Source organism: Pristiophorus japonicus, chromosome 9, assembly GCF_044704955.1.
Source record: "Pristiophorus japonicus isolate sPriJap1 chromosome 9, sPriJap1.hap1, whole genome shotgun sequence".
Classification (NCBI taxonomy): domain Eukaryota; kingdom Metazoa; phylum Chordata; class Chondrichthyes; family Pristiophoridae; genus Pristiophorus; species Pristiophorus japonicus.
This window is the reverse complement of record NC_091985.1, coordinates 147,490,516-147,515,587: the sequence shown is the minus strand read 5'-3', so window position 1 is coordinate 147,515,587 and position 25,072 is coordinate 147,490,516. Positions and strand designations below refer to the sequence as shown.

The window sequence follows — 25,072 nt, the reverse complement described above, 5'->3', positions numbered from 1 at the left end:
AAGATGAGGGGTTGATGTATGAAGCGAGGTTGAGCCTATACTATACTATCTATCCTCAACCCCCTTATCCTTGGCAATATCATCAGCAACCATGAAGTTAGCTTTCACACATACATTAAAGAGGCACAGCTCTACCCTCCCCTGACCTCTCGCTCACCTCCATGCTGGTAGACTCCTTCTCCAATATCAATTCTTGAATGAGTCCTAACTTTCTCCAGTTCAACATCAGAAGACCAAAGCCATTACCTTCAGTCTGCACCACAAACTCTGCTCCCTTGCCACTCACTGCATCCTCCTCTCCCACCACTCTCGCAGGCTGAACCAGACTATTTGCAATCATGATGTCTTTTTTATCCCTAAGCTGAGCTTACATCCGATCACCGATTGCTTACTTCCACCATCACTTTGACCACTTCACCTCATCCTCCTCCACCACCATCCCCCCACCTACCCGTTGAAATCTTCATACATGCCTTTGTTACATCCAGTCTTGATTACACTATTGCTCTCTTTGCTGATCTCCCATCCTCTACCCTCCATAAACTTTAACTTGTCCAAATCTCTGTTGCATGTATACTGTCCTATACTAAGTCCTGTTCGCCCACATCCTCACTTACATACTCTGGCACCCTGTCCCCAAGAGCAAACAATTCGCATGGCAAACAAATCGGCATGGACACGATGGATCGAATGGCCTCCTTCTGTGTCGTAATTTTTCTATGATTCGATTAATTCAAAATCCTCATCTTCAGCCATCTCTTTATGGCCTTGTTCCACCTTATTTCTGCAATCTCTTCCAGCCCTATAGTCCCTCCCAAATGCTTTCACCCTCTGATTCTAGCTTTCTCTGCTTCCTTTCCTCCCATTTACCTCAAAACTTTAAACTGCCAGTAAAACTATGTAGCACTCCCACCCTAAACCTCTTCACTGCAAGACACATTTCATTGACTAAGCTTTTGGTCACCTTCCCTTCCTGGGTCAGTCTGTTTTATTCAAGACTATTTCATAAAATCTTACAACACACAGGGAACGGAGCCCATTCATCCCATTGCATTTGTGCCAGCTATGTGAAAGAGCTATCCAATTAGTTTTGTTTCTTTTACCTACTTCCCTTTTAAAAACTATTATGGAATCTGCTAACACCACTTTTTCCATGTACCAATAACCGTCTGGGTAAAAAAGAAATTCTCATCTCTCTCTTCATTCCATTAGTGATTATCTTAAATTTATACTGTCTCATACTAAATTTGGTCAACAAGGGAAGTGAGAGATAGTACAAAACTAAAAGGGTTTATACGAAAGCAAAGAACAGCAGAGATCCCGTGGACTGGGAAAAATATAAACAATAGCAAAGGAATACAAATGGCAAGTGCTGCAAAAAGGAATAGAAAGAAAGCAGTACAAACTGAAAAATGGGATTATGAGAAAAAGTTTGCACAGGATATCAAGGACAACAGTTAAGGTATTTACAAATATATTAAGAGAAAGAGGGTGGCTAAGAATAATGTGGGCCTCTTAATGACAGACACAGGTAATATAATTGGAAATCAAGAAATGGCAGACTTACTAAATAGCTGACTTACTAAATAGCTACTTTGTATCGGTCTTCACAGTAATGGATGATAATAAATACCAGAGATACAAGGAAAACTAAAATAAAACAAGGGGATAAACTCCAGAGACTTGAGCACATAAATCTAGGCTGACACCTCAGTGCAGTGCTGAGGGTGCGCTGCACTGTCGGAGGTGCGCTGCACTGTCAGAGGTGCTTTCTTTCGGATGAGACGTTAAACCGAGGCCCCGTCTGCCCTCAGGTGGACATAAAAGATCCCATGGCACTATTTCGAAGAAGAGCAGGGGAGTTATCCCGATGTCCTGGCCAATATTTATCCTTCAATCAACATAACAAAAACAGATTATCTGGTCATTATCACATTGCTGTATGTGGGTGTTTGCTGTGCGCAAATTGGCTGTCGCATTTCCCACATTATAACAGTGACTTCAATCCAAAAGTACTTAATTGGCAGTAAAGCGCTTCGAGACGTCTGGTGGTCGTGAAAGATGCTATATAAATGCAAGTCTTTCTTTTTTTTCAGGAACAAACTAGATTCAATACAAGAAAAAATAGCAATGGATTAAGTAATGAGAATAAAGATATACAAATATCCAGTACCCGAAGGTTTCCATCCCAGGGTATTAAAAGAAGTAGGTGAGGAAATTGTTGATGCATCAGTCAGGATCGTTCAAAACACTCTCGATTCAAGTATTATCTCCTTGGATTGGAAGTCAATGTCACTCCATTATTTAAGAAGGGTAGGAGAGATAAATCAGGAAATTATAGACCGATTAGTCGAACATCAGTTGTGCGGAATTTACTCGAGTCTGTTATTATTGACTGAGCTTCTGGACAATGAGTTATCAGAGTTAGCATGGATTTGTAAATGGCAAGTCATATCTAACAAACCCAGTTGAATTTTTTGAGGAGGTAACAAACATGGATGTTATTTATATGGACTTCCAGAAGGCATTCAATAAGGTTCCACTAAAGAAACTGTTAACAAAAATGAGTGCACTTAACTGGAGGCAACCTATTGGCTTGGATAGGAGTAGAGATAATGGATATGTACTCAAATTGGCAGGATGTGACTGGTGGTATCCCCCAGGGATTTGTACTGCAGTTTCAGATTTTCACTATTTTTATAAATGACTTGGATGAAGGAAGCGAGAGCATTGTAAATAATGTAGATGGGAACAGAAAGTTCCAACAGGACATTGATAGATTAAGTGAGTGGGAAAAAATGTGGTAGATAAGAGTCCAATGTAGGAAACTGTAGGGTCATCCATTTTGGACCGAATAAAGATTTTCTAAATGGTGAGTAGCTGGGAACTGTGGATCTGCAGAAATATTTAGGGGTCCAAGTACAGAAATCACTAAAAGCTAGTGGACAGGTACAAAAATAATTTAAAAGGCTAATGGAATGTTGGCCTTTATAGAAACATGGAAATATAGAAAATAGATGCAGGTGTAGGCCATTCGGCCCTTCGAGCCTGCACCGCCATTCAATAAGATCATGGCTGATCATTCCTTCAGTACCCCCTTTCCGCTTTCTCTTCATACCCCTTGATCCCCTTAACCGTAAGGGCCATATCTAACTCCCTCTTGAATATATCCAATGAACTGGCATCAACAACTCTCTGCGGCAGGGAATTCCACAGGTCAACAACTCTCTGAGTGAAAAAGTTTCTCCTCATCTCAGTCCTAAATGGTTTACCCCTTATCCTTAGACTATGTCCCCTGGTTCTGGACTTCCCCAACATTGGGAACATTCTTCCCGCATCTAACCTGTCCCGTCCTGTCAGAATCTTATATGTTTCGATGAGATTCCCTCTCATCCTTCTAAACACCAGTGAATAAAGGCCCAGTTGATCCAGTCTCTCCTCATACGACAGCCCAACCATCCCTGGAATCAGTCTGGTGAACCTTCGCTGCACTCCCTCAATAGCAAGAACGTCCTTCCTCAGACTAGGAGACCAAAACTGAACACAATATTCCAGGTGAGGCCTCACTAAGGCCTTGTACAACTGCAGTAAGACCTCCCTGCTCCTATATTCAAATCCCCTAGCTATGAAGGCCAACACACCATTTGCCTTCTTCAACGCCTGCTGTACCTGTGTGCCCACTTTCAGTGACTGATGAACCATGACACCCAGGTCTCGTTGTATCTCCCCTTTTTCTAGTCTGCCGCCATTCAGATAATATTCTGCCTTCGTGTTTTTGCCCCCAAAATGGATAACCTCACATTTAACCACATTATACTGCATCTGCTATGTATTTGCCCACTCACCTAATCTGTCCAAGTCACCCTGCAGCCTCTTAGCGTCCTCCTCACAGCTCACACCGCCACCCAGTTTAGCATCATCCGCAAACTTGGAGATATTACACTCTATTCCTTCATCCAAATTGTTAATGTATATTGTAAAGAGCTGGGGTCCCAGCACTGAGCCCTGTGGCACCCCACTAGTAACTGCCTGCCATTCTGAAAAGGACCTGTTTATCCCGACTCTCTGCTTCCTGTCTGCCAACCAGTTCTCTATCCATGTCAGTACATTACCCCTAATATCATGCGCTTTGATTTTGTACACCAATCTCTTGTGCGTGACCTTGTCAAAAGCCTTTTGAAAGTCCAAATACACCACATCCACTGGTTCTCCCTTGTCCACTCTACTAGTTACATCCTCAAAAAATTCCAGAAGATTCGTCAAGCATGATTTCCCTTTCATAAATCCATGCTGACTCGGTCCGATCCGGTCACTGCTTTCCAAATGGGCTGCTATTTCATCCTTAATGATTGATTCCAACATTTTCCCCACTACTGATGTCAGGCTAACCGGTCTATAATTACCCGCTTTCTCTCTCCCTCCTTTTTTAAAAAGTGGTGTTACATTAGCTACCCTCCAGTCCATAGGAACTGATCCAGAGTTGATAGATTGTTGGAAAATGATCACCAATGCATCCACTATTTCTCGGGCCACTTCCTTAAGTACTCTGGGATGCAGACTATCAGGATCCAGGGCTTTATCGGCCTTTAATCCCATCAATTTCCCACCTAATAAGGATATCTTTCAGTTCCTCATTGTATTTGTATCTTCCTTTGTGAAGACAGAACCGAAGTATTGGTTCAATTGGTCTGCCATTTCTTTGTTCCCCATTATAAATTCACCTGAATCCGACTGCAAAGGACATACATTTGTCTTTACTAATCTTTTTCTCTTCACATATTTATAGAAGCTTTTGCAGTCAGTTTTTATGTTCCCTGCAAGCTTCCTCTCGTACTCTATTTTCCCCTTCTTAATTAAACCCTTAGTCCTCCTTTGTTGAATTCTAAATTTCTCCCAGTCCTCCGGTTTGTTGCTTTTTCTAGCCAATTTATATGCCTCTTCCTTGGTTTTAACACTATCCTTAATTTCCCTTGTTAGCCATGGTTGAGCCACCTTCCCAGTTTTATTTTTACTCCAGACAGGGATGTACAATTGCTGAAGTTCATCCATGTGACCTTTAAATGTTCGCCATTGCTTATCCACCGTCAACCCTTTAAGTATCCTCTGCCAGTCTATTCTAGCTAATTCACACCTTATACCGTTGAAGTTACCTTTCCTTAAGTTCAGGACTCTAGTTTCCGAATTAACTTTGTCACTCTCCATCTTAATAAGGAATTCTACCATATTATGGTCACTTTTCCCCAAAGGGCCTCACACAACAAGATTGCTAATTAGTCCCTTCTCATTACACATCAACCAGTCTAGGATGGCCAGCTCCCTGGTTGGTTCCTCGACATATTGGTCTCGAAAACCATCCCTAATACACTCCAGGAAATCCTCCTCCACCATATTGCTACCAGTTGGTTAGCCCAATCTATATGTAGATTAAAGTCGCCCATGATTACTGCTGTACCTTTATTGCACACATCCCTTATTTCTTGTTTGATTATCTCGAGGACTGGAATACAAAGGGGTGGAAGTTTTTTTTTTTACAGCTGCACAGAACTCTGGTTAGACCCCATCTGGAGTACTTCATTCAGTTCTGGGCACCACACCTCAGGAAGGATGTATTGGCCTTGGAGGGGGTGCAGCATAGATCCACTAAAATGATAGCGGGGCTAAAAGGGTTCAATGACGAGGGCAGGTTGCAAAGACTAGGTTTGTATTCCCTTGAGTATAGAAGATTAAGGAGCGATTTAATTGAGGTGTTTAAAATGATTAAAGGAGTTGATAGGGTAGAGAGAGAAAAACCATTCTGGTGGGGGAGCCCAGAACAAGGGGGCATATGCTTAAAATTAAAGCGAGGGATGATGTCAGGAAACACTTCATCACACAAAAAGGATAGTGGAAATCTGGAATTCTCTCCCCCAAAAAGCTGTTCAGACTAGGTTAATTGAAAATTTCAAAACTGAAGTTGATAAGACTTATGTTAGGTAAGGGTATTAAGGGTTACGGAACCAAGGCAGCTAGTAGGAATTAAGATACAGATCAGCCATGATCTAACAGAATGGCAGGACAGGCTTGAGGGGCTGAATAGCCTACTTCTGTTCGTATGTCCTTTAATTATTGACTCGCCAACCAATAAAAATAGTTCCCTCACCCCCACTTTATTTTATCAAAACCTCTGATTATTTTGAAAACTTCTATTAAACCTCCTTTTAACCTTCTTTGTTAGAAATAAGAACCCAAATTTCTCTTGAAATAAAAAAGACAATGCTGAATTACACAGATTTAGGCTGCACGCCTAAAATGTCATGACCTGTCTTCTCTCTTTACAGATGCTGACTGACCTGTGTTTTCCAGCATTTTAAGTTTTTTATTTCTGTTTTCCATGATTTGTACTTTTTTCTTTTATTTTTCCCAGTTTCTTTAGTCTCTCTCTATAACTAAAGTCTCTCATCCCTGGTATCATCTTAGAGAAACTCTTGTGCACTGCCTCCATGGCCTTAACATCTATTCTAAAGGTGCCCAAAACAGGACAAAATAGTCTAACTGCAGCCTTAGGACTTAGGATTTGTACAGATTTCTAAACTTGTGCTCCCATTTTTAAAGATTTGTGTATCTGAACCCCTATGTCTCTCTGCTCATCTACTCCTTTTCAATTTTTATTATTTAGTATGCATTTCCTCTCCTTATTCATCTTCCTAAAATGGATTTGTGAAGCATCTTGGAACATTGATTTATAAGAAAGCTACTATATAAATACAAGTTATTGTTTATGTATCTCATCTTAACCTAGAGCAGCTATCTAGTGCTTAGCCTCGGTCTTTGCTAACAGAAGCAGTGACATTGGTAAGCAGGGCAACATGTAATGTTAGTGTGGAGACGATGGGTAAAGTTTTGCAGCACAATTATGTTCACACATTTTGTGGCACAGGTACTTACAACCGTGTGGTGCGCCGTGCTTTGTATTCACTTTCTTGCCATTCCATCCATTACAGCACAAGAGGCCATTCAACTACAACCATCTACTCTAATTCACTTTCCCCTGCCCTTTCCCAATATTATTTTATATTCTTCCTGTTCAAATACTTATCTAATTCCCTTTAAGTGATATTATAGTCATCATCATAGGCGGTCCCTCGAAACGAGGATGACTTGCTTCCACGCCAAAAAAAGGACGAATTCACAGGTGTTTCAATGAAGGACCCGAACTACATCGTGAAGGGTGGAAGATGCCTGTGCGTGCATTTTTTTTAAACATGAGGTGGCCGTTGCACACCAGCCACCACACGGGCTTGACAGAGCTAGGTCTTAGTCCAGTGGCAAGGATTACCCCAAGACAACTGGAGACCAGCTCTGCTGCACAGACCTAGTGCGCACACGTCTCGCAGTATGGGCTGGCCCGTGCTGCCCCTGGGCCCCTGGCCCCGAACTCACACCTCCCCTGGGCCCCGATTATAGTATCTGCCTCAACAGTCACTTGTGGTAAAGCATTCCATGTTTCAATAATCCTCTGTATGGAAAGAAAATATAATTTCCCTCTGCATTTTTGTAGTGATCACTGTCAGTGTATGAAACATTGCTAACAAGAAATCAGTAAGTACACACTATTTACCCTCTCAACCTTTAAAAGCTCTATTATACATTGACCCCTCCACCCGCCCATTAACCTTTTCTTTTCCACTGGAAAGAGCCCTAATTTTTCAAGCTGTTCTTCAGAATGATAACCCCCTCATTCCTGGCATTATTCTAATGAAGCTTCACTGTACCCTTTTCATGGCTCTAATATGTCTCCCATTTTGGGTGCCCAGAACGGCACATAATATTCCAAACCAATCTTCTGTATAAATTCAACATCACTTCCTTGCTTCTATATATTAATAAAACACAGAATTCCACTGGTCTTTTCTACCCACATTTAAAGATCTTTAAATCTCTGTTCCTCACTCTGATAAGAATGATCCCCCAAAATACACTACCACGCATTTCTCACCAGTGAACAGCATCTGCTACCTAACTGCCCAGCTTGCTAACCGGTTATGTCCTCCTGCATTCTTACAAAGTTTGCCATGTCTCCTAATTTGGTATCATGTCCTTGTGTCTATGATCAAGTCATTTACATAAACAGAAGTTAAAAAGAATCAGCACAGATCCTTAGGGTACAGCACTATCCACATTCCAACAATCCAAAAAGCATCCAATCAGGCCACCTTTTTGCTTTCTGTCCCTTAGCCATCCCTCAATCCATGCTGCTATATTTCCTTAACCATCTCATTAGTAGTATATCAAACACTTGCTAAAAATCCATATATACAACACCCATCATGTTCCCTTTATCTATACATTTCCTACACTACAACAGTGACTACACTTCAAAAGTATTTCATTGGCAGTAAAGCGCTTTGAGACGTCCCATGGTCATGAAAAGCACTATATAAATCCAAATCTTTCTTTCTTTTTACACTGTTATTTTAACAAAAAATTCAATAAAATGAGTCAAGCCCTTTACAAATCCATGCTGACTGGCACTGGTTAGCCCATATATTTCTATGTGATTACTAATTTCATCCCTGATTATGGAGACTAGCTGTTTAGGCATGATATTTGCAGCAAGTCACTAAAAAACTATTAAATCTAATTATCAGCAGAGATTTTTATTTTCTTGGCGCTTACAGGCTACGAGTCACAAATTTTCAGTTGTATAGTGTAATGACTCAAGAGTCTTGTTACTGTAAATGGCCTCAGGTGTAAACCTGATCCAACTTTATTCGCGCTCAAAGTACCCGCATGACATAATACCCCTGCTTATATACCAGTGACCGCACACAAGCGCGTACAGCCCGATGACCTCCGACAGTGGCACCCCCTGGTGTCTGGTGACCCCAAGCATCAATACATAACATCATCCCCTTTCAAAATCTTAATATCAGTCTCTTTACAAATTAAGATACTGCGACTTTCCTCTCACGAGTTGACCGTCTCAGTTCAACTTTAGTTCTAGACGAGCGTTCTGAGTCAGTTGTGACTGAAGGCTGAGTAATTGATCTGATGGGAGTGGTAATGACCACATCGAGACTGAAGGTCCAAGTTCAGTAATGACAGAAAAGTCCTCTGATGAATGAACATTGGTTGGTTGGTCACTGACTGCATCTTCCTCAAACGGTTCCAGTTCATCCATATGTCGCAGTTTTACCTGATCAACATGTTTCCTGCATGTTTGCCCATTCTTGAGCACGACAATAAACACTCCGTTACCCTCCTTGGCTGCAACAGTACTGGCGATCCACTTTGGACTTTGACCCTAGTTCATTACATAAACCGGATCGTTGACAAGAGATGTCACGTGACACGGCAACACGATCATGATACCATTGCTGACTTTGACGTCTGTTTTCAACATGATCATTCAGATCAGGATGAAGAAGAGAGAGCTTGGTCTTGCGATTTCTCTTCATCAGTAGTTCAGCAGGGAAAACCCCAGTAAGCGTATGAGGTCTTGCCCTATAACTGAGCAATATACGTGACAGACGAGTCTGCAGTGAACTCAGAGTTACATGTTTCATACTCTGCTTGATCGTTAGAACAGCACGCACTGCTTGACCATTAGAAGCAGGTTTGAAAGGAGCTGACCTCACATGTCTAATACCATTGAGTTTCATGAACTCCTGAAACTCAAGACTTGTGAAGCAAGGTCCATTGTTGCTCACAACAATGTCAGGCAAACTTGACACGAAGGCTCTCAATAGTAACTGTGGATGTACTGGTTGACATAATAATATACTCTATCCACTTTGAATATGCATCCACCGAAATAAAAAACATCTTTCCCATGAAAGGGCCCGCAAAATCGATGTGGATCCTTGACCATGGCTTAGATGGCCATGACCAAAGACTCAGCGGAGATTCTGCTGGTACTTTACTTAGCTGCATGCAAGTATTGCACTGATGCACACATGATTCCAGATCAGTCAATTTCAAGCCACCATACATGAGACGTAACAATGGCTTTCATCATGACAATACCGGGATGAGAGCTATGTAGTTCACGTATAAATTTTTCTCTACCTTTTTTAGGCATAATTACACCATTACCCCACAGTAAACATATAAAATAGGTGCAGGAGTAGGCCCTTCGTGCCTGCACCACCATTCAATATGATCATGGCTGATCATTCACCTCAGTACCCCATTCCTGCTTTGTCTCCATACCCCTTGATCCCTTTAGCCGTAAGGGCCACAGCTAACTCCCTTTTGAATCTTTCTAACGAACTGGCCTCAACAACTTTCTGTGGTAGAGAATTCCACAGATTCACAGTTCTTCGAGTGAAGAAGTTTCTCCTCATCTCAGTCCTAAATGACTTATCCCTTATCCTTAGACTGTGACCCCTGCTTCTGGACTTCCCTAACATCGGGAACATTCTTCCTGCAACTAACCTGTCCAATCCCGTCAGAATTTTATATGCTTCTATGAGATCCCCTCTCATTCTTCTAAATTCCAGTGAATATAAGCCTATTCGATCCAGTCTTTCTTCATATGTCGGTCCTGCCATCCCAGGAATCAGTCTGGTGAACCTTCGCTGCACTCCCTCAAAAGCAAGAATGTCCTTCCTCAGATTAGGAGACCAAAACTGAACACAATATTCAAGGTATGGCCTCACCAAGGCCCTATACAACTGCAGTAAGATATCCCTGCTCGTATACTCAATTTCTCTCGCTATGAAGGCCAACATGCCATTTGGCTTCTTCACCGCCTGCTGTACCTGCATACCAACTTTCAATGACTGATGTACCATGACACTCCGGTCTCGTTGCACCTCCCTATTTCCTAATCTGTCACCATTCAAATAATACTCTGCCTTCTTGTTCTTGCCACCAAAGTGGATAACCTCACATTTATCTATATTATACTGTATCTGCCTTGCATTTGCCCACTCATCTAACTTGTCCCAAGTCACCCTGCAGCCTCTTAGCATCCTCCACACAACTCACACTGCCACCCAGCTTAGTGTCATCTGCAAACGTGGAGATATTACATTCAATTCCTTTGTCTAAATCATTAATGTATATTGTAAATAGCTGGGGTCCCAACACTGAACCTTGCGGTTCCCCACTAGTCACTGCCTGCCATTCTGAAAAGGACCCGCTTATTCCTACTCTTTGCTTCCTGTCTGCCAACCAATTCTCTATCCACATCAATACATTACCCCCATAACCATGTGCTTTAATTTTGCACACCAATCTCTTGTGTGGGACCTTATCAAAAGCCTTTTGAAAGTCCAAATACACCACATCCACTGGTTTTCCCTTGTCCACTCTACCAGTTACATCCTCAAAAAATTCTAGAAGATTTGTCAAGCATGATTTCCCTTTCATAAATCCATGCTGACTTGGACTGATTCTGTCACTGCTTTCCAAATGCGCTGCTGTTACATCTTTAATAATTGATTCCAGCATTTTCCTGATGTCAGGCTAACCGGCCTATAATTCCGTTTTCTCTCTCCCTCCTTTTTTAAAAAAGTGGGGTTACATTAGCTACTCTCCAATCCAGAGGAACTGATCCAGAGTCTATGGAATGTTGGAAAATGACCACCAATGCATCCACTATTTTGAGGGCCACTTCCTTAAGTACTCTGGGATGCAGACTATCAGGCCCTGGTGATTTATCGGCCTTTAATCCCATCAATTTCCCTAATCCAATTTCCTGACTGATAAGGATTTCCTTCAGTTCCTCCTTCTCGCTAGACCCTCGGTCCCCTAGTATTTCCAGAAGGTTATTTGTGTCTTCCTTGGTGAAGACAGAACCAAAGTATTTGTTCAATTGGTCTGCCATCTCTTTGTTCACTATTATAAATTCACCTGATTCTGACTGCAAGGGACCTACATTTGTCTTCAATAATCTTTTTCTCTTCACATGTCGATAGAAGCTTTTGCAGTCAGTTTTTATGTTCCCTGCAAGCTTACTCTCATTCTATTTTCCCCCTCCTAATTAAGCCCTTTGTCCTCCTCTGCTGAATTCTAAATTTCTCCCAGTCCTCAGGTTTGCTGCTTTTTCTGGCCAATTTATATGCCTCTTCCTTGGATTTAACACTATCCCTAATTTCCTTTGTTAGCCACGGTTGAGCCACCTTCCCTGTTTTATTTTTACTCCAGACAGGGATGTACAATTGTTGAAGTTTATCCATGTGATCTTTAAATGTCTGCCATTGCCTATCCACCGTCAACCCTTTCAGTATCATTTGCCAGTCTATCTTAGCCAATTCACATCTCATACCATCGAAGTTACCTTTCTTTAAATTCAGGACCCTAGTCTCTGAATTAACTGTGTCACTCTCCATCTTAATGAAGAATTCTACCATATTATGGCCACTCTTTCCCCAAGGGGCCTCGCACAACAAGATTGCTAATTAATCCTCTCTCATTGCACAAGACCCGGTCTAGGATGGCCAGCTCTCTAGTTGGTTCCACGACATATTGGTCTAGAAAACCATCCCTTATACACTCCAGGAAATTCTCCTCCACCATATTGCTACCAGTTTGGTTAGCCCAATTTATATGTAAATTAAAGTCACCCATGATAATTGCTGTACTTTTATTGTATACATCCCTAATTTCCTGTTTGATGCTATCCCCAACCTCACTACTACTTTTTGGTGGTCTCCCACGAGCGTTTTCTGCCCTTTGGTGTTCCGCAGCTCTACCCATACAGATTGCACATCATCCAAGCTAATGTCCTTCCTTACTATTGCGTTAATCTCCTCTTTAACCAGCAACGCTACCCCACCTCCTTTTCCTTTCTGTCTATCCTTCCTGAATGTTGAATACCCCTGGATGTTGAGTTCCCAGCCTTGGTCACCCTGGAGCCATGTCTCCGTAATCCCAATTACATCATATCTGTTAACAGCTATCTGCACAGTTAATTCATCCACCTTATTACGAATGCTCCTTGCATTGAGACACAGAGCCTTCAGGCTTGTTTTTTTTTTAAACACTTTTTGTCCTTTTAGAATTTTGTTGTAATGTGGCCCTTTGATTTTTGCCTTTGATTTCTCTGCCCTCCACTTTTCCTTATCTCCTTTCTACCTTATGCTTCTGCCCCCATTTTACTTCCTTCTATCTCCCTGCATAGATTCCCATCCCCCTGCCATAACAGCACTAGCAAACACTCCCCGTAGAACATCGGTTCTGCCCAGGTGCAGACCATCTGATTTGTACTGATCCCACCTCCCCCAGAACCGATTCCAATGTCCCAGGAATTTGAATCCCTCCCTCTTGCACCATTCCTCAAGCCACTTATTCATCTTAACTATCCTGCTATTTTTACTCTGACTAGCACGTGGTACTGGTAGCAATCCTAAGATTACTACCTTTGAGGTCCTATTTTTTAATTTAACTCCTAGCTCCCTAAATTCAGCTTGTAGAATCTCATCCCATTTTTTACCTGTATCGTTGGTACCTATATGCACCATAACAACTGGCTGTTCACCCTCCCCCTCCAGAATGCCCTGCAGCCGCTCTGAGACATCCTTGCACTAGGGAGGCAACATACCATCCTGGAGTCTCGACTGAATGGACCTCTCATCTTTGCGACGGTTGTAAGATTTGGTCTCATCACACATCTCCAAAAGGTATTGCTGACCAATCACCACAGAGGACATAACGTTTCACAACCGATAAAATAGGGCCATGGCTGGTCCAGATCCTAACTTGTTGAGCAGTGACAGGAGTTCCTTCACTCTCAAAAGCATCCATTACTAACAGTAGATTTGCAGGTTGAGGCGTCTCCCTATCAGGTGTCGGCACAATTCTCAGTGCGCGGTCTATGACGAATAACATAACCAGAGGCAGACAATGTCAACGCCCACCTCTGGATACGGGACAATGCATTGGTATTAATACCTTTGTTTTACGAAAACAATGAAATGAGTGGCTTGTGATCTGTTTCGAGCTCAAAACGAAGACCAAACAGGTACTGATGCATCTTTTTGACCCCATACACACAGGCCAAAGCTTCTTTTTCTACCATGCTGTAAGCTGTTGCCGCCTTTTGCAAGCTTCTCGAAGCATACACAACAGGTTGTAGCTTACCCGACTCATTTGCTTGTTGGAGTACACAGCCAACCCCATGTGATGAAGCATCACAGGCCAATACAAGACCCTTACATGGATCATAATGAACAAGCAACTTGTTTGAACAGAGTAGATTTTTAGCTCTCTCAAAGTCTCTATCTTGAGACACACCGCAGACCCAGTTGTCGCCTTTTCCGAGTAGCATGTGCAGTGGCTCTAATCAAGTGTTCAATCTGGGTAAGAAATTACCGAAGTAGTTGAGTAGCCCAAGGAATGAACGCAGCTCCGTCACATTCTGAGGCCTGGGTGCATTTTTGATGGCCTTGGTTTTCGAATCAGTAGGCCTGATGCCATCAGCAGCAATCTTCCTCCCCAGGAATTCAACTTCAGGTGCCATGAAGACACACTTCGAATGTTTCAGCCTGAGTCCCAGTTTGTCCAGACAATGCAGGATTTCTTCAAGATGGTTCAGATGTTCAGCAGTGTCGCAACCTGTGACCAGAATGTCATCTTGAAACATGACAGTTCTAGAAACGGACTTCAGTAGACTCTCCATATTCCTCTGAAATATGGCTGCAGCCGAACAAATTCCAAAAGGACACCTGTTGTAGGCAGTCATTTATGGTGTTGATGCAGGTGAGTTTCTTCAAGTACCGACAAGCTCCTGTGTCATATAGGCCGACATCAGATCTAGTTTAGTGAATGACTTTCCACCAGCTAGCATGGTGAACAGGTCATCAGCCTTTGGTAACGGATACTGATCCTGTTTCGAAAATCGGTTAATCGTAATCTTGTAGTCTCCACAAAGCCTGACTCGTTAAAACTCGACCGGTGATATGATCCCTTCACGTTGGAGTCTGTCAAGCTCAATTTCAACCTTCTTCCTCATCATGTAAGGAACAGACCGAGCTTTATGATAGACAGGCTTAGCATCAGAATCCAGGTGAATCTGCAACTTGGCTCCAGTAAAATTACCAATGCCTGGTTCAAACAAAGAAGGAAACTTCTTCAAAACTTGAGCAGATGAAGTGTCATCCACTGAGGACAACGCTGTGACATCTTTCCACTTGATTTTCTCGAGCCAATTCCTGCCGAACAGCGTTGGACCATTACTTAGGACGATCCATAATGGTAAATCATGAACCACACCATCATATGACACCTTGACTACTGCACTGCCAATCACCGGTATGAGTTCCTTAGTGTAAGTACGCAACTTGGCATTGACCAGACTCAGCTTAGGCTTCACAGCCTCAGTGCCCCACAGCTTGTCGAATGTTCTTTGGTTCATTATCGACTGACTCGCACCCGTGTCCAGTTCCATTGATACAGGCATGCCATTCAGCTTCACATTAACGATTATCGGCTGACTCTTTCTCAAGAATGAATACAGACCATACACTTCCTCCCCGGGTTGTGTATCTGGGCCAGCACTGGACTGGTCATCATTAACAATGTGATGAGTGGCAGCACGTTTGCTCAGTTGTGGGCACATTGTGTGAAGATGCCCCACTTTCGAACAGCCATATTGTTTAAACTGACACTGATGAGGCCGATGATTTCATCCTGTTAGTGTTGTGGGGGCAATCAGATTTGTACCAGTTGGCGGATGCTGAGCAGCTACAGGTTTCACATAAGTAGTCGAGTAGGCCCTGCCACAAGCAGCTCTGCCAGAAGACGACACAATCTTGTTGACAAGTACCTGCCGTGGAGCTCCGACTCTTTGATGATATCTACCTCTAATTATCATCAGTCGTCATGCATGCCTGGGCAGTCGCAATGCCAATTCTCAAATCCAGCTTCTCTTCTGCCAATAACTTCCGAAGAATCACATCATGGTTGATGCCTATCACGAAGAAATCTCGCAATATGTCTTCCAACACGTTCCTGAACTTACACGGCTCAGCAAGACGTCATAGGTCGGCGACGAATCCCAACACATCCTGGCCCTCAGCACGAACATGCGTATGGAAGCGATAGCATGAGATGATGATCCCCTCTTTTGGCTTGAGATGGTCACGCACCAAAGCACACAAATCCTCATACTCTTTGTCCGTTGGACGTAAAGGCGAGAGAAGGTTCTTCAAAAGGCCGTAAATTTTCGGACCACAAACGGTGAGGAAAACCGCCCTGTGCATAACTGCGTCAGCCTCTCCCTCCATTTTGTTGGCCACAAAATACTGATCCAAGCGGTCGATAAAATTCGTCCAATCCTCGCCCTCCATGAATCTCTCCAGAATTCCAATCGTGCCCATTGTACATGCAAAGATTCTTAAGTTACCTCATCGCCAAATGTCACGACGCAAGAGTCTTGTTACTGTAATAGGCCTCAGGTGTAAACCTGATCCAACTTTATTCGCGTTCAAAGCACCCGTGTGACATAGTACCCCTGCTTATATACCAGTGACCGCACACACAAGGGTACAGCCCGATGACCTCCGACAGTGGCATCGCCTGGTGTCTGGTTACCCTAAGCATCAATACATAACATATAGTGTAATTTTTCTTTTTTAAAGTTAATTTTTTCCCCCAATTCAATGTCACTGCAGTGCCAGGCCATGCCCTTCCTAGCATCTGCCAAAATTCCAGTATGCTGAAAGTTCATATACAATGAATTGATATTTATTTGAGCTTTGTTGTATAGAACAAAGCAACCACTTGGGGGCATTTTCACACTGAGAATAGAATTATATGACCAAAGATTAAGGACAATTCGGTTAAGTTACTGTGGCATGGCAGGAAGATAACTAATTAGATTTTTGTGGTGCATCACTGGAAATTGTATTATAACAGTCTTGAAAACTTCTGAAACCCATAGAGGCAACAGTTTACAGCCCTTCAACCATTATCTACATTATCTATTTATTTGTATAAATTACAATGCACATATTCCATTCTTGGAATCTTCCGTGTAAATGCTTAAAAAGTTATACAATAACACAGTTTATCAATTTTTCTATTAACCCATCTCAGCCAGTAGGAAAAGAACAAAGTATTACCACTTACACAGTTAACAACAATAATGTTCAAAAAGCACAGAATGCTAAAAAGAATTTATTTTACCACACTGCCAGTCAAGTTTTGGTGAAATACTATAAACAAGCTGGTGTTGTTGCCTCCCAAGGCCAGAGATACTATCAAAAGAAATACATTTATACTGCAGAACTCTTTCCTAAAAATGGTCTGCAACAGTGTCTCAGGGTGATTTCTACAGCAACCAGAGCACCAAATGCGCATGTGCACTTGTGTTCACACAGCTATTTAAAGTTACAATTTAGATTTATTTGGCTGCTATCCTTTCCCAAATGACTAGGGTAAAACCACTTTGCTACTCTCTAAATGCAGGATGAGATATTCAGCCCGTTAGCTGTAAAAACAGAAGACTGCCTCGTATAGCAAGTCTCATTCTGCTTACTTTCACACTGGGGTAGCGCTGCCTCTGAAAGCACCGAATTCCAGACTGTTCACAAGGGCTCTGGAATTACTATTGCTGCCTTCTTGCTGAACCAGACTTGGTGTCGTATTGGACTTAAAGATGAGCTTCCGACCACGTCCACTAAGAATGCCCGTTTCCACCTCCGTAACATCGCACGACTCCACCCCTGCCTCAGTTCATCTGCTGCTGAAACCCTCATTAATGCCTTTGTTACCTCTAGATTTGACTATTCTAATGCACTACTGGCCGGCCTCCCATCTTCCACCCTCCGTAAACTTAAGGTCATCCAAATAACTCTGCTGCCTGTAGCCTAATGCACATTAAGTCCTGTTCAGCCCTGTGCTCACTAACCTACATTGGCTCCCAGTTAAGCAACGCCTCGATATTAAAATTCTCATCCTTATTTTCAAATCCCTCCATGGCCTCGCACCTCCCTATCTCTGTAATCTCCTCCAGCCCTGCAACCAATGTTCCCGTGAACCTGCACAACTGCGCAGTGATCTGGAGGTCCAGCACTTCCGCTCAATGGCTTTACAATTGAAATAACCGTGCAAGAAATTGAATGGGCCATGCACCCCCAAAAGTTTGGCGGCAACATTGCTTACAACCCGCGGATATCTGTGCTCCTCCAATTCTGGCCCCTTGTGCATCCCTCATTTTAATTGCTCCACCATTGGCGGCTGTGCCCTCAGCTGCCAAAGTGCGAAGCTCTGTAATTCCCTCCCTAAATCTCTCCATCTCTCTAGTTCTCTTTCCTCCTTTAAGACGCTCCTTAAAACCTACCTCTTTGACCAAACTTTGATATTCTGCCCTAATACTTTCCTTATGTGGCCCAGTGACAAATTTTGTTTGATAACGCTCCTGTGAAGCACCTTGGGATATTTTACTAAGTTAAAGGCACTATATAAATGCAAGCTTCTGTTGTTCTTGTTCTTTACTTTATTGGGCTGTCAATAATGGGTGACATGGCAAACACGGACTAAACCTTGAGTTATTCTTCCCTCCCCAACCAGACTCCTACCAATGGATTCAAAAATAAAAAAGTGCAATCCCGATTTCAACAACTAATTCCAAACAGAAGCGTAATCCTAACATGTACATCCACCACCCATCCCAATTTTTTTCATAAACTTTGGTCATATCAGAGAAAGATTTCCTCTGCTCGCCATGTGTAACAAAATCATAAGCCTGTTGATTGAAAACACATTTAGGAATTTGATCCATATAATCACCATAGGCAGTCCCTCAGAATCGAGGAAGACTTGTTTCCACTCTTAGCATGAGTTCTTAGGTGACTGCACAGTCCAATACGAGAACCACAGTCTCTGTCACAGGTGGCAGAGTACATATAGTACAAATAAAACCTCTCCCATCACCCGAGCAACCCTGAATCCCACGTTATTTGACAGACTCTCACAAACCATTTAATTGGTCATTTGAGGCTCCATTTCAAACCCACTTTCAAAGTCACTAATTTCTTGCTAGTTTTCTGGATGTCAGCACCAAATGGTGAATTTGCTGTTAATTACAACAGCAACTTGCAACTGTTCAAATATAGGATCAAGAGTAGGCCATTCATCCTCTCGAGTCTGATCCACAATTCAATTAGATCATGGCTGATCTGTACCTCAACTCCATTTACTCTTCATTGATCCATACCCCTTGATACCATTAACCATCAAAAATCTATCAATCTCAGTCTTGAAAGTTTCAATTAACCCAGCGTTCACACTCTTTTGGAGGAGAAACTACTACTACCCTTTATATGAAAAAGTGCTCTCTGATCTCACTCCTGAAGGGCCTAGCTTGAAGTTTAAGATTGTATCCCCTTGTTCTGGATTCCCCACCACAGAAAATATGTGACATGCTATGCTACCATACGGCGTCAGGCCAGATATGCTTAATGTACCTCATGACACCTCTGAAATCACCAACTCCCCAGTCCCTCTCATTTTCTTTCCCTCCTCTTCTAAAGATAGTGACTCGTGCTACAGCATGGGCACAGGAAGCCCTCCAGTGCCAAGTGGCCTTTCTTCATATACAAGCCTAGACAGTGAATATTAGCAGACCATTCAACTACTGAGGATATTACAACCACTCCTGTTCACACATTTCCCAGCAGGGGTCACTGAAACTCTACTGGTATTTCTGCTTCCTAGGGTTTTTGCTGTGCCCTGCTGCCTCTGGTAAGATTAGTCAATTTAGCACAGAACAGCAATGAAGCCAGGGGCCCCAACTAACAGTTATGGTTTGACACTGCAGTAGAAAATGCAGCTAAACTCTAAGCCACACCAGGAAAGCCTCACTGCTAATATTTTCAAGTAGTGTTTCTATAATGGGGACCTTCAAATTGAAAGTACATTCCCGTCTCCCATCTCCCACCACACAGAAATACTCCACAGAAGCACACCATAATGTAATCCCTACCATGAGGTGTTCCTTTTTCGATGGACCAGTCCTGATCTCATATTTTCAATTCATTCTAGTACTTTAATAAAAGTTTCAGGATGAATTCCTGGGTCCATTTAGCAACGTCCCAATGCAGGGGGAAAAAAACAACTTTTTTGGGTATCTAGTGTCAGATTCAAACACAAGACAGAGTAGAACTCTTATCTCTACACTGCCTCAACTAAACTTAAGACTCAGCCCAACTGCACCAGAAGATTTCTTTCTCATTCCCCACATCAGCCTTCCTTCTAGCCAATTTGTGTTGGATATTGGGCAGTCTTATGCTTTGAACTCATTCATTAAGAACTAAATGCAAGTTCAGAACAAAAGGCTTCTCATGATGCCTAAACTCATTTTACATAGGACTCCTTTTACCAGTAGATAAGAGACTTTCATTTGGCATCTGGCATTAATTCAAACCTAGTTTTCACAGATGAAAGGACAAAGTTCCAGCCCTAACACCACGCTCCCATTGAACGCTCTTCAAAAGATCATTCCTTTCACCAAAAATGAATTGTTGTAGAATATCCCTCATAGACGTGGATCTGAACTCTGAATGACGAGTTATACTAATTTCACTTTCCCCCGCAAAAATTACAACACATCCATAACTCACATATCTCCCATTTTGTATGTCTTTTCCTGTCCCCAATGCAGAGTGAAATTGGCTGGTTGAAGGAGGCTCAGTAAGTACAATGTTAACCGCACATCCTACATGATGACGACACATGCAGTTGCCCCCTGCTGTTGTACTTAAAACCGCAGCAGGCCTGTCAATTTAAGTTGAAGAATTCCATTTCAGTACGAATTGTAGGACTTGCTTAATTATGTTTCAAATTAGATTGTGGTTACTCTAATAGTGACTTTGGCACTATTTATTAAAATGTGTTCTTTTGATATACAATTTATTAGGTCTTTAAATTATACCACAACCCGCCAGTTAAAATCACATTGAATAAATTGGAAAGGACGTATTCGGATTCCGACCTAGGGGCCGAGTCTATCTGTCAGCTCTTCCAGTTAGCTGGCGGGTTCTGATTGGGGTCACACTGCAGATAAGAAGTCTGAGATCCTTGATACTTGGATAGAGATAGGGTTCTGCTGGAAGTGTGTCAAGACCTATAGTATAGCAGTGTACAAGGGCATTTTAAGGATCAGTTTTAGTGAAGTGTGACAGCCTTTGTACTGGTCATTTCAAAATGAACAGAACCAGGGTCAACTAGTTAAATCTAGAATAAATGTCCTAAAGTAAAATGCCTACTATAATACTTTATATACAAACTGCTTTATCATGTTTTCCCCAAGCCAACACTCAGAAGTGTAAGAGTAGTCAGCTGTGATTATACATGGAATATTCACTTTATTTCACTCCAAATAAAAGTGGTAACTCAAGTGATAAATCCACACGTGGAATAAAATGTTTATTTTAGTATTTGTTTTTAGCTTCTCAAGTGCAAGCAGCACTTTACCACCATCCCATAACATCATGTGCAAGGCTTACACAGTAATTGAATAAGGCAAATTCTATTTCTATGGCATGGTTATCCAGAACTTTTATTGGTGTTTTAGGGATTACTTTCTTTAATTTCATCTGCTTTTTATTAATATACAAAATTAAAACCAGTGATTTTGCCTATTGTATACAAAGGGCTGCTATTCTTTATAACCATAGTGCCTGATTTAAGTCAAATGTTGTTTTTATTCCATGGATTTATACCATTTTTATAGGATAAAATTATGATTTTCCATAAAAAGCAGGGACCTCGGTTGTGTGAACTTCCTCTTCAGAAATGAGCAACTGCCTTCTGGTAAACGTCTTAATCAGGCTCACCATGTACTGATTAATATATAGCTTGGTGGCAATAGGAACAAATATAAATTAAACAACTGAATCGGACAGCTAAGTACAGAAACATGAGGCACTGTGCATACAGTCTGTAACCACAGTGCTCAGTGGGGCTTTCCTTTTCAAACAGTCACCATTGATTTGGAGAAAGAAAATTGTATCAAGTTACCCAGTTCTCAGAGTGAACTGGGTAGAAGGTGATGGTCATAGTTCCAGCTGTATTGTCACACATGGGGGTGGGGCAAATTAATCTCAAAAGTACCAAAGAGTACATTTACGGTTTACCATTACAGTAGATCAATGTACTATATTAACTGTGTAACATTACAGACTGTGTTTATAGTAAAATGAACCGTTTACGATTACTGGCGGTGGTGTTTGAACTATATTAACTGTATAACATTACACTTGCGTTAGGTCACAAGTGCGATTTAAAGCGTCAGATTTGTCAGATTAACGGTACCAAGTTCCTGCAGGCTGGGCAGAGCAAGAGTTAAAGGAAGTCGGCAAACTCCCAAAGTATTCTGCTCAAACAAAAATCAGCAGCGGAGAGTCACATCTCAAACTTTGCTGATCAAACGCAATATTTATAAACATGCATATGTATTTTTTTTAAATAGAAACTCCCAAGCGGATTGAAAGTTGCACATCAACGTGGTCGCATTAAAGTGTGATAAAAGCCAAGAGGTGCGTTTTAAGACCACCCTTCGTCTTTGGAGGGTTTTCATTCACTCATTCACTCATTCACAAAAAATGCGCACGGAGGGAGCGCGACCGGCCACGGACTTCAGTGAGTATAGAAAGAGAGAGAGAAGCCAGCCTTGTTGGCACTATGACCTCCTTCTCCACTGTTCAGCTCGGCTCGGCCCATTATTGTAATAGTTCACTGGGAGCCCGCCCCGTTTGCTGGTGGCGCTGTGGCGCCGGCAGTCTCTCTCTCGCTCTGCTCTCTGCCCGTGTGACCGGATGAGTGTCTCCCGCAGGCCGCCACTTCCGCAGCTCCAGCATCTGGGCATGGGTGGGGACAAAGAGAGACCGGCGGGCCCCGGGGGCGGCCGCCACTTCTTCGCCCCCTCCCGCCCCAATCACACCCTCTCCTCATCGCACCGGTAGTGGAGAGAGCGGCTCGGTGTAAACACGCGTTGGGGGGGGGGGTGCGGGGGCCTGGGCCGACCCGAGCGCCTCACCGTGCAAAGCCATACACGCAGCTCGGACCCTCCCCGGTCCCGCTTCCCCCCGCCTCTCCTCACACACACCCGGTACCGACCTGCGGCCTCCTCCTCCTCCTGCTCCGTGCGGCGTTTGAAGTTTTTATTCCCGGCCTTTATTTTTTTTTTACTTCACCACCCCTCCCCCCGCCGCCACTGCCGCCGTCCGTTGCGCACCGACTGACCGAGCTGCGCTCCGTGCCGCCGCCGCCGCCTTCCTCGCAACCAAACTGCCAAACGGTTGCTGCACGTTCCGTTACGTTCGCCGTCACATGACCGGAGTGGGCTGAGAGCTCCCGGGGCGCTGAGGCGGCGCGAGGCACAGGGCAAGGCGCGCGAGGCGGTGCCGGCCGAGCGGCCTGCCTGCAGCAAAATTACAGCCACACACAAGCAAAGCAACCCCTCTCCAGCACCTTTTGCTTCGCAACCGGTGTACCGGGACATTTCCCCTACCCCCCTCGCCCCCTCTTCCATCTAGCCGGTAACATAAGAAATAAATGCAAAGCACCGGCGTGAACCATCTTCCTGCTACAATGCAATACAACCCCTCCCCCTTTTTCCCCTTTTTAAGTTAAATGTAACCGGCACACCTCCCCGGTTTTTTAAAAAAAAGAACAAATAAATGCACCGACATAACCACGTTCTTGCTGCAATGCAATCTTTCTCCTCCTTTCCCCTTCACGTTAAATAAATGCACCGTTTTTTTTTAATTGCAGCCCCTTTTAACTTTTGAGCAAAACTTTTAAACTATTGTTTACTCCGATGAAAAAGTTAACTTGCTCTGGAATCCTTCCCCTTTATACGTATATATTTTTTAATTGCAAATGCAATTTTTTTTGAAAAGGGGGGAGCCCACCCGAAGGTCCGCAGCAACAATCCAAGGTCATTTGGTAGTACGCTGTCCAAATATGGTAGTGAGGCGATTACATTTTAAGCAAGGCAGGGGGAAATGAATGGGGTCAGGCAGTTACCGATGCTTAGATTGCTGTTTTCACTGCATCCTGTATAACACGGCAGGGGTCAGTAAAAAATATACATGTGTATCTTGCCCCATCCCTCTCTTTATTACATTCATTTATGGAGATTTAATTTCGGGTTAGGGTTGCAGGATTTTCCACGTTCCATTTTCTAGTGCTTTGAGGTCACTTTTATTTGCAGCAAAGTAAGGTTTGCAAAGGTATTAATCCGGAGCCCTCTATTGTAGGATCACATTATTTTTACTGTGCCTTTAAGAGACGAGCAGCTTCCTTTTGTGTGCGCTCCAGCAACGCTAAGCCTCGTCCCTCCATATAAAGGGGAAGGGTAATTGTTATCAGAGATATATATCCTCACACTCAGTGGGCAGTGGGCTTGAGCCCTCCCTTGTTTCTGTGCTCTGGGCTTTCAAAATGCTGCTTCGAGGCAGCTGGGAGGAGACATTTTGTGGAGAATCTCCTCTTCAGTGGCAGCAGGAATTGGGTGTGCTGACCATAGCCCTCTTATCTCGCTGCTGATGTCACGAAGGGACTATGCACAAAATGTCTGCTTTTCAAGATGCCTTTGACCAGCAGTTTGAAAGCATATAAAGCACAGGCAGCAGGGAGATCCTGAAGCTGTTGTTAAGTGTGCAATTTATCCCCCTCTCTGATTTAGGATAATTCACTAGTACAATTCTAATCATTTAAAAAAATAAATGAGTGCATTGGGCTACAGTATCAAATGGCACCCGGTCACTCGCCCATGTGCCCTTTCATTCTTCACCACAGAGATATTTTTCCAGTCCTGAAGTGAAACATTACATCCTTTGACTTGCACAAGTATTCAAAGGTCTGGGCAGTGAGGTATAGTAGAGCAGACCTACATCTTTTCTAATGCCATTCTATTGCTTGTGGAACCACATTACTGGCACAGTGTATTCAGCACTAAGTGAGTGAGCAATCATACTGCCTACTTGCAAGGTTAGGTGGGGGGGAATCTGGAGGAGCTGTTAACATGGCAAGTCCTAGCAGTAAGATTTTCAGTCACAAACTATATACCCGGGGTGCTGATTGGCAGTACAACATAAGCTTCATTCTTCACAAAGGTGGCACCAGACAGGAAGCACAA

At 43.0% G+C, this 25,072-nt stretch overlaps 1 protein-coding gene across 1 annotated transcript in view; it reads right to left on the bottom strand.

Annotated features, from left to right (window-relative positions):
* The window catches only part of LOC139273266 (zinc finger and BTB domain-containing protein 2-like), a 56,672-nt gene extending 33,448 nt beyond the window's left edge, over positions 1-23,224 (bottom strand). Inside the window, exon 1 of the mRNA XM_070889935.1 lies at positions 23,047-23,224. The gene's annotated coding sequence lies outside the window, so the exon portion shown is untranslated. The remainder of the gene's footprint in view (positions 1-23,046) is intronic.
* Between the last annotated feature and the right edge of the window lie 1,848 nt (positions 23,225-25,072).